Source organism: Herpailurus yagouaroundi, unplaced genomic scaffold, assembly GCF_014898765.1.
Source record: "Herpailurus yagouaroundi ecotype Mexico unplaced genomic scaffold, PumYag 29, whole genome shotgun sequence".
Classification (NCBI taxonomy): Eukaryota; Metazoa; Chordata; class Mammalia; order Carnivora; family Felidae; genus Herpailurus; species Herpailurus yagouaroundi.
This window is the reverse complement of record NW_024412377.1, coordinates 78834747-78845290: the sequence shown is the minus strand read 5'-3', so window position 1 is coordinate 78845290 and position 10544 is coordinate 78834747. Positions and strand designations below refer to the sequence as shown.

General features: G+C 36.1%; 1 pseudogene; it reads left to right on the top strand.

Moving 5' to 3' along the window:
- The first annotated feature begins 4084 nt into the window (after positions 1-4084).
- LOC121041886 (aprataxin-like) lies at positions 4085-7772 on the top strand (annotated as a pseudogene).
- The last annotated feature ends 2772 nt before the right edge of the window (positions 7773-10544 follow it).

The following is a 10544-nucleotide window of genomic DNA, read 5'->3' as shown; positions in this document are numbered from 1 at the left end:
TCAAACCTTTGTGGACTGTATCCTACTTGTAAATGTAGAGATATTTGCTTGTTTTCAATATCTTGTGTTTCCATAAAATTATGTTCATATCCAGAAATGGCAATTATTTTGTGTTGAGATTTTTCTATTTGCATTTCGAGGTCTCTCATTTGTGCAGACTAAGGTAGAGATAGCATCCTATTCATCTTGCATCACCTGGCTGGCACAATTCCTGAATTTTAATCTGCATTCACTAAATGTGTTGAAAGGATGATTAAATAAGTCACACCTATGCAATACTACAGAAAGCAGTCAAGGTTTTATTCACCGAAAACAGAAGTTAGGCAGATGATGCTGACTGAATTTTTCTTTTACACTTGAATATTTGGACACCATAAAGACATTGAATTAGAGAGGAGGAGAAATTACTAGAAGCAATAAAATGTTTTATTTCTTGGACAGATTTATCTTGCAGTAGTGTGGAAAATAGACTAGAAACAAGAAAAGGATTGCATAAGAAGTGAGAAAGCTATAACAATAATATAATTATGAAAAGATGCTGAAGAAGTAAACTTGAGCAGGGAAATGTAAAATATTTTTGAGGTAAGAAAACAGTATTTAGGGATAACTGGTTATATTCAAATGGCGATAGAGTGGTTTCAGATGGCAAGGTTTATTGTTTGGATGACATTCATAAAAATATGAAGTGAAGGAGAATGAAATGATTTTATCTGTTCTGTTTATAGTTTGGGAGATGAGAGTAAGGGATATAATTACTTAAGTTTTCAACATATTGTCATTGGAGTCCTAATGGACAATTTAGGTAGAGACAGCCAGAAGCAAATACTTTTAACGAATATGTTCTCGATGATAGTTGTTTTAACAGGTGTTAGGTGATATTTCACTGTAGTTTTGATTTACATTTTTCTGATGATTAGTGATGTTGAACATGCTTTCATGTACCTGTGGGATCTTTGGATGTCTTCTCTGAAGAATGTCTATTTAGCTCCTCTGCCCATTTTTAAAATTGGAATTTTTTTTAAAAGTACAAAATTTTTAATATATTTTAAATGTCATATATGGTTTGAAATTTTTTTTCTTTAGAAATTCTGCAGGTTTCATTTCCATTTTGTTTTGCTGTGAAGAAGCCTTTATATTTAATGTAGTCCATGGGGCTCCTGGGTGGCTCAGCTGGTTAAGCATCTGACTTCAACTCAGGTCATGATCTCATGGTCCATGAGTTTGAGTCCTGCATCAGGCTCTGTGCTGACTGCTCAGAACCTGGAGCCTGCTTTGGATTCTGTGTCTCCATCTCTCTCTGCCCCTACCCACTCATGCTCTGTCTCAAAATGAATACAAATTATTATTTTTTTAAATTTAATATGGTCTCACTTGTCTAATTTTGCTTTTGTTGCCTGTGCTTTTGGTGTCGTATTCATAAAATCATTGGCAGGACTAAAGCTTCTCTATGAAGCTTTTCCATTACATTTTATTTTTGGAATTTTATAGTTTTCAAGTCATATATTAGTCTATAATCCATTTTGAAGTTTTTTTGTTTGTTTTTTTGTGAGAGAGAGAGTGAGCGAGCAGGGGAGGGCCAGAGAGAGAGAGAGAAAGAGAGAGAGAGAGAGAAACCCAAGCAGGCTCTGCAGTGATGGTGCAGGGCTTGAACCCATCAACTATGAGATCATGATCTGAGCCAAAATCAAGAGTCCATGCTTAACCAATTGAGCCATTCATGGGCCTGCTGAGTTGTTTTTTGTGAATGGTATAAAATAGGGGTCCAGTTTCATTCTTTTGCATGTGGAAAGCTAATTTTTCTAGCACCATTTGTTGAAGAGGGTATCCTTTCCTAATTTGTATTTGTTGCACCCTTGTCAAAGATCAGTTCACCATGTATGCATGGATTTATCTGGGTTCTCTATTCTGTTCCATTCCATTCCATTCCATTCCATTCCATTCCATTCCATTCCACTCCACTCCACTCCACTCCATTCCATTCCTCCATGTATCTGTTTTTATAGCAGTATTGTACTGTTCTGATTACTACAGTTTTCTAGTATATTTTGAAATGAGAAAGTGTGATGTCTCCAGCTTTGTTTTTCTTTGTCAGGATTGATAGTTATTTATGATCTTCTGTGGTTCCACTTGAATTATAGAATTATTTTTTTCTATTTTTGAAAAAAATACCATTGGTATTTTTAATAGGGATTTTCATTGAATCTATAGATTGCTTTGAGTGGTAAGGACATTTTAACAATATTAACTTGTCCAATCCATACAAACAAGATGTCTTTCCATGTGTTTGTCTAGTTTAATTGCTTTGATCAGTGTTTTGTACTGTTGGGTATACAAGTCTTTCACCTTCTTAGTTAAGTTTCTTCCTAAGCATTTTATTCTTTCTGGTGCTACTGTAAATGGGATTGTCTTCCTAATTTCTTATTCAAATAGTTCATTGGGGCGCCTGGGTGGCGCAGTCGGTTAAGCGTCCTACTTCAGCCAGGTCACGATCTTGCGGTCCGTGAGTTCGAGCCCCGCGTCAGGCTCTGGGCTGATGGCTCAGAGCCTGGAGCCTGTTTCCGATTCTGTGTCTCCCTCTCTCTCTGCTCCTCCCCCGTTCATGCTCTGTCTCTCTCTGTCCCAAAAATAAATAAACGTTGGAAAAAAAAAAACCAAATAGTTCATTGTTAGTGTATAGAAACACAACTGATTTATGTATGTTTATTTTGTATCCTGCAACTTTACTAAATTTGTTCATTTGTCCTAACAGTTTTTAGTGGAATCTTTAAGGTTTTCTGTATATAAGATCATGTCATCTACAAACAGGGACAATTTTATTTGTCAAATTTCCTTTCAATTTGAATGCTTTTTATTTCTTTTTCTTGCCTAATTACTTTGGCTAGGACTTCCAGTACTTCATTGAGTAGAAATGGTGAGATTGGGCATCCTTGCTTTGTTATCGATTTTAGAGGAAAAGCTTTAAATTTAGCTGTGGGTTTGTCATGTATTGGCTTTATTGCAATGAACTATGTTTCATTTATGATGCATTTTAAAAATCTAACAATATATTAAATAGGCAATTGGATACAAGTAAAAATTAAACACTAGGGTAGCACATTTTGGAGGTATAAGCAAATATTTAAAGCAATTGGGTGGGCTGAGAAACAATAAGAAAAGAGTAGCAAGGAGGATCCCTTATTATAATGTGGTGGGCTAAATAATTTGAGCTAAACCTTGTTGAGGTCAATTGGAAAAGATGGACAAAAACATTTGTAAAATCTGTTTAAAGTCAGTGAGGAGTAAAGAAGTCAATGAAGAATGATGGGGGCATGAACAAAAGTAAATCAAAATGTAAACTAAATGAAAATGCAAGTACAGTAGATCATGAATTTTGAAATACAGCTAAAGTAGTACTTAGAGGAAAACCTAAGGCATTAAATGCTATATATTAGAAAAGAAGAAAGGTCTAAAATCAATTACCTCAACTTCCAAATTAAGAAACTAGAAAGTGAAATAAAGTTAAACCTAACGTAATCAAAGAAAATAATTAAAATGGAAATAAACAAGACAGGAAACTAAAAACAAACAAACAAAAAACAATGAGATAGTTAACAAACCCAAAAGTAGACTCTTTGAAATTGAAATTATCAATAAAATTAATCAGTCTACAGTATCTGATCAGAATACCAATATCAGGAATGAAACAGGTGACATTGTTAATTCTAATGATATTGAAAGGATAAGAAGGGCATACTGGAAGGAATTTTATGCCAGTAATTTTGACATTGATAAAATAGACAAAGATAAATGGACAAATTCTGACATAAAATTTCAACATTCTGGAAGAAACAGCGCTAATAGCTTCATAATGAGTAACTACTAATTTGTAATTAAAAACTTTCCTACAATTAAAAATTCCAGGGTAAATTTGCTTTATTGGGAAAGTCTACCTAACATTTAAGAAAAAAAGTAACGTGACTGTTCACACAAACTGTTGCAGTAAATTGAAGACAAGGGAATACTTCTCAATTTCTATCATGAGGCCAACATTACCTAATACCCAACTTGATACGGTTATTAAGAAAAAAGACAACTAGGGAATAACGTGAGGTTGTATGTTTCCCCCAACTGGAGCGTAATGGTGCCGGTGTGTGGGTTGGTGAGACAGGATAACAAGAACCGGTTAATCACAGTTCCACATTTGGAAGCAGTCATGGTTGGGCATGGCCCAGAGACCAAGATTATTGACAAGAAATATAGCAAGTACAGTTGAAAGCAGAGTGTAACAAAGGATATGTCAAGGTAAAGCAGGTAGGGGTCAATCCCACGAGCACGGACTCAGTCATATTTGGGAAGGACCAAGAGATGAGGTTTCAGCCCGCTAGGTTCCCCACATGGTGAAGGAACTTTATTGATATTTTGTAGCATTTGAGGAAGGGGCAGAGAGCCCTGGCCTGGAAACACACAAGAAGAGAAAAAGGTCAGGCAACAACGATTCTATAGAAATTGATGCTGCCCAGGAAGCTGAGTACTGCATAGGACTGGAACCTGGGCGTGACCCTAGCCAATGCCTTATAACCCCAAAGAAGGGGAAAGGAGCATCTGCCAAAAAGGAATGATTGGGTCACTGGAGCCAAAGCTTGGAACTTTATTTTTATGTTTTAATTTTAGAGAGCACCAAGATGTCCTTCATTAAGGAATGGAAAAATAAACTGTGGCACGTCCAGACAACAGAATATTATTAGTGCTAAAAGGAAATGAACTCTCAAGCCATGAAAAGACATAGAGGAATCTTAAACGCATATTACTAAGTGAAATAAACCAATTTGAAAGGCTACTGTATAATTATAACTAGATGACATTCTGTAAAAGTAGTAACTGGAGATAGTATGAAGATCAGAGATTGCCAGAGGTTGGGGAGGGAGGGAGGAATAGGCAGAGCACAGATGATTTTTTAGTGCACTGAAACTATTATGTTTGATACTTTAACGGTCGGTACATGTAATTATACATTTGTGCAAACTCATAGAATGTGCAAGGCTAAGAGAGAGCCCTGATGAATACTATGGATTTTGGATGATAAAAATGTGTCAATGTTGTTTTATTAATTGTGATAAATGTAACATTCAGGTGTAAGATATTGATAGCAGTAAAGGCTGTGCATGTATGCTTCAATAAGGTAGGCAAGTATAACCCAGAGAACAACATTGCATGAAAGGGAAAATATAAGCTAGTATCTTTCATGTTTCAATTTATTTTATTTTATTTTTTTACAGTTTAAAGAAAGGAAATACCTTCTTCAATGGGAAAACTCAATATTGTAAAAATGTCTCTTCACCCCAAATTGATCTATAGATTCAGTACAGTCTTATGTCAAATGCAAATGTAATTTATTGGAAATTTACAAACCAATTTATATGAATACATGAGACCAAAATTAGCCAGCCTAAACTTGAAGAAGAATATGACAGTACAGGATCCACGGTATATAAAAACTTACTGTAAAATTACAGCAATATAATCAGTGCTATATTTCTGTAAGAATAGTCAAATAGACCAGTGGAAGTGAGCCCTATGATTTGTGTAAGTCAGCTTTGACAATTCTACCTTGCTTTTCAAACCCATAAATCTTTAGCGCTATGGTACATGTTTTAAGAGTGGAAGGGGAGCAAAAGTACTAGGATTATTTAATGGAGGGATAATGCTTTCTTTATCCTTGGTATTAATTGGCAAAAGCCTGGAGAAAGAATATGAATAACAAATCTTACCATGCGATTTAAAGGAAATAGATTTAGACCTAAAGGAATTAACTAAGTGAATAGAATGAGAATGTGAAGCAGAAGAACAATTAACATCAGCTTTGGTGAAAACTGGACCTTTAAAGGAGAATAAACAAGACTATTAACAGATAATGAATTAAGATCAGATTTTCTGGTTGCTGAAAGTCTTCCACTGCTTCAGTGGCCACTTTAACCCACATATTTACTGGAAAGTAAATCACTTATAACCACTGATTTCCTGCAGGCTGTGGAATCCAGAGGGTATTCTGTTAGAGGCCATTTTGTGAAGAAAACAGTGGAAGACTAATCCTTGCCAGCATGAATTCTCAGAACAAACCAGTTTGGGGAGGGTGGGTCACATCACTAATACTAGATAATGCTGATTTAAAGGGATTATTTGGGTTGTGGATTGATCCTAAGTGGCTGCAAGCTTTTGTGAGCAGGCCATTATGGGTGATATGAAAACTAATCTGTCCCAGTGGGTTTCCACACTTACCCAAGAGGGGAAACTGTCCTTCCCCATATCTAGCAACTAGAATCCATTTTCTGAAGAAGTAGAAGTATCACAGTTGCTGGTACCCCCAAATTGGCTGCATGATCTTAAGGATACACGTCTAAACTAAGGTTGTTAACACGGACCATGATAGATGCTGTCATAAAGCTCCCTGCTTCTCCACCAATTTTGGGATCCTTGTGTCGATAACTCTGCTAATAAGTGTCAAGAAAATATTCAAGAGGCAGAAACTCATTTGCTAGTTTAGTTATTCTGCCTGAAAGAAAGGAGTGTGTATGATAGGAATATTTACTATTCAGACAGTGAAGACGTTAAAAAGTTATTGAAAACTTAAAAGGGAAAATTAATTGTATTGCCAATAGAAAGCTCATTATCAGATTCAGGACATAAGAGAGAGGTTTCTTCCAACTGCAGCCATCAGTTCTGGTGGCTATAACATATTACCATAGACTGAGTTGCTTAGAAAACAGACATATATTTCTCATATTTTGGGAGCCTAGAAAGTTCAAGATCAAGGTTCCTGGTAAGGGCTTTCTTCCTGATTTATAGACAGCTGCCTTGTTTTATTATCACATGGGGAGAGAGAGAAGAAGCAAGAGCCTCTGTCTTATTAGGGCACTAATCCCATCATGAGGACTCTACTCTTATGACCTATTACCTTCCAAAGATCCATCTTCCAAAGACCCAGCTGTAAAACTGGGAATTAGGGTTTCAGCATATGAATTTTGGGATGACACAAGCATTCAGTCCATAGTATCCCACACATGGTCCCCCAAATGACACACTCATACTCCTTAAGTGATCCATCAAGTTAACTCTATATAGTCAAGGTTTTAAGAATTTAAATCCTGTTAAAAGGGTTGTAATTTAGAACAGAAAATAAGTGAACATGGTGTTGAATTTACTCTCTTAGATAAAGAAATAAAATGTACAATGATTGAAGAAAGGTTATGATCTGATCCTGCATATCCTAGCAGGGGATCCAAGGCCTTTCACAGTTGCAGGGATGAGATGGTCTGGAAGTAGTGTAAATTTCTGGTAATTACTAGTGGGCAGTGATCCCACAGGAGAAGAAGAGAATGCTCTTATGGGGCCATATGTGAAACCTACATGTCACACAGAGGTGGAGCTATAGATTTCAGATCTACAGCTATAGATTTGAAAATGTGACTGGAGAATATATTCCAAGGTTCTGTTGCCCTTACTTGAATATGAACTTGGAATTGATATTATGTGCAAAAGGGACGCTATCTAGTTTTAATTGGACATGCTGGATGGGAATCTTTGTATTGCCTAAGCACTTTTCTGTAATAAAATTAAGCAGTGTAGAATTCTAAAAGTACAAGAACATTGTTCTTATGAAGGAAATGATCAAAGTAGGAACATTACATCCAATTCATTTACGGGATATGAGAATAGCTATTGGAGGATATAACAAGGTGGTTCTCCTCATTGTTTATACCATAGCCAATATAGTAAAGACTGTAAAAGAAGTGTAACTGGCCAAAGATGATTGGTATGCCATAATAGATTTGGCTAATGCTTTCTTTTTAATATCTTTTTGTAATCCAGTACAACACTATTTTCATTTTAGTGAAATTGTTTTCAACATATATGTATGGATTTTCCACAGGAAAATGCTTTCAATTCAAAGCATATATAATAATTTAATGTAGTGACCTCTGAACTTTGATAACCATCAGGAGCAAATTGGTTCTTTGTACTGATGATATCATAATTTCCTTCTAGACAGAAAGAATGCAGGAGAATGTATGTCTTTCATATGACAAGAAATGTCTTTCTGATAAACACAGCTGAAATATAAAGCTGTTCCATTGTGTTAAAATTTGAGGAATAAAATTGCATGGAGAAAGAGATATCCTGCAAATGGTGAGAAATGAATGACTATCTCTATTGATTTTGCCACTAAACCGAAAGCCCAAAGACAGGTGGATCTTTTGGGTTTTTGTGAAATCACATTTCCCCCCCTTAAAGATTTTATTAATCCCAATTCACAGAGACACCAGAAATAAAGTGAATTTGAATGGAGCCCTGAACAAAAACAAACACTAAAAGATCCACTTGAAACTTCTCACCTGATAGCCAGCTGGTTTAGTAATGTCTGCAAGTAGGATATACTCTCTGGTGACTTTAGCAGAAACTGGATGTTGTGATCAGCAGAGATCACTAGGAATTTGTGCTCAAAAGCTGCAGATATCTCAAAAGATGCTGAGGCTTTTTCAGACCTTTTGAAAGACAATTGCCAGCTTGTTACCATGGACATTTGTGAAAAGTTACACTAACAATGAATAACAACTGGGACCGGCAATACCTTTCCTGTTTTGGGTAATATTAGGAAGCATAGAGGAGTCATTCAGCAGAAGTCACTGATGAAATGGGAATATTATATTCAACTACATGTGACAAGAAGAAATTCAGGAGACATAATGTACATATATGAGTAGCTTATTTTGCTGGCTCCAAGGCCAACAATAGAGCCCTTTGCTGATTGCCTACCTCTCTATTTCCATATTACCTATTTCTATATGCACTGATTTGCTTGCTTTGCTGATGGGAGTTCTTAAATCTAGGATTGCATAGCAACTGGACTTTGGCCACAATACATCTGTTGAAAAAGTAAAAGTAAATCTGCAGAAGGGGCAGAACTGAGAGCTGTTTAATTAGGAATAAACAGGAAGAAGAACTAGGCTTGGACTTGAGTATATATTCTTGTGCCAGAGTTAATGGCATTTCCATGTAATCTTAAACATTTGAATAATAACCACAGCCATTTTCTAAATATAGAATACTTAGTGTCTACGAGACTTTGGATGAGGCAGAATTAAGGTAGGCTAAATAAGATGCCCACCAAAAAGATGGGGACAGCATGCTGGGGCAGGTGCCTTAAGCAGAACTCTAAAGCTAGCTCTCGGGATTCATGAAGTAAATTGGCAGGGTGCGGAGAGTGGGATGCCTGACCAGACACATTTGAAGTAAGAATACATTCCTTTCATATCTGACTGTGCCAATAATGTGGGAAGGACCTCTACTCACTTCCAATTGGGGAAAAGTTATACTTGAAGATGTACCTACCCAGAATTACCAACTTGGCACTCGACTCCTATCACGATCATTGTAGGGCTACCAATGTATATTGACTAGGTAACATTATTTTATTCTAGGTGTTGCCTATTTTGAAAAACAAGGAACTTCAGAGATACAAGGACAACTTAGAAATGACAAATAGTTGGGGCACCTGGGTGGCTCATTTGGTTAAACGTCTGACTCCAGCTCAGGTCATGATTTTGTGGTTCGTGAGTTCGAGCCCCACATCAGACTCTGTGCTGACAGTTCAGAGCCTGGAGCCAGCTTTGGATTCTGTGTCTCCCTCTCTCTCTGCCCCTCCCCACTCATTCTCTGTTTCTCTCTCTCTCAAAAATATATAAACATTAAAAAAAAAAGAAATGACAAATAGTTGATCATTTTTGTGCACATGAATGTATTTCCTCTGATAAAAGTTTATACTTCATGCCAAAAATAGGATATGAAAAAATAATGTTACATAGACTTATCACCTACCATATAACCTTCAGAGTAGTATTCTTATTGGGAAATGGAATTAGCAATTAAAATATCTGATACTTAAAACTCAAGATGGAGATTTTGATGTTGGTAAGGCAATGGACCAACATAATCTCTCAAATAGCTTTGAGGAATTTGAAATTTGTACTGCTCTTTTTTAAAAATTGACTTCTTATTTTTAAGAAGTAAATATAGACCCATTCTCTGTCTCAGCAATTTTATTTCAGTAGAAGTGCATGTATACATGCACAATGAGACATATGCAGGAAGGATCATTACAGCATTATTCACGATAGCTCAAAACTGGAAACAGAGATTTCCACTAATAGTAAAATAGCTGGTGAGTGGCAGACCAATGATTTAGACTTACGTCAATTAATTATAAAATCCACATTGTATCTACCACACAACAATCTTTCCAAACTAAAAATCCTTCTATAATAGGTCATTTTCATGTTTCTAGATTGCCATATAATTACAACATAAGTAATCCAGTCTTAAATTTTGCATTTTAGAGCATGTATGTATTTCTACTGGTGGCTGGCCTTGAATCTCTCCATTCAGCCTCTCCATATAGCTAACCTGATCTTCCTTACATCATGGTAGTCTTTTAAGTAAATGCTAGGCTGGGCTTCTGTAGGCCTACATTTTTAAAAACTTTTGCACAAATTCTGTCCTGATTGATTTTG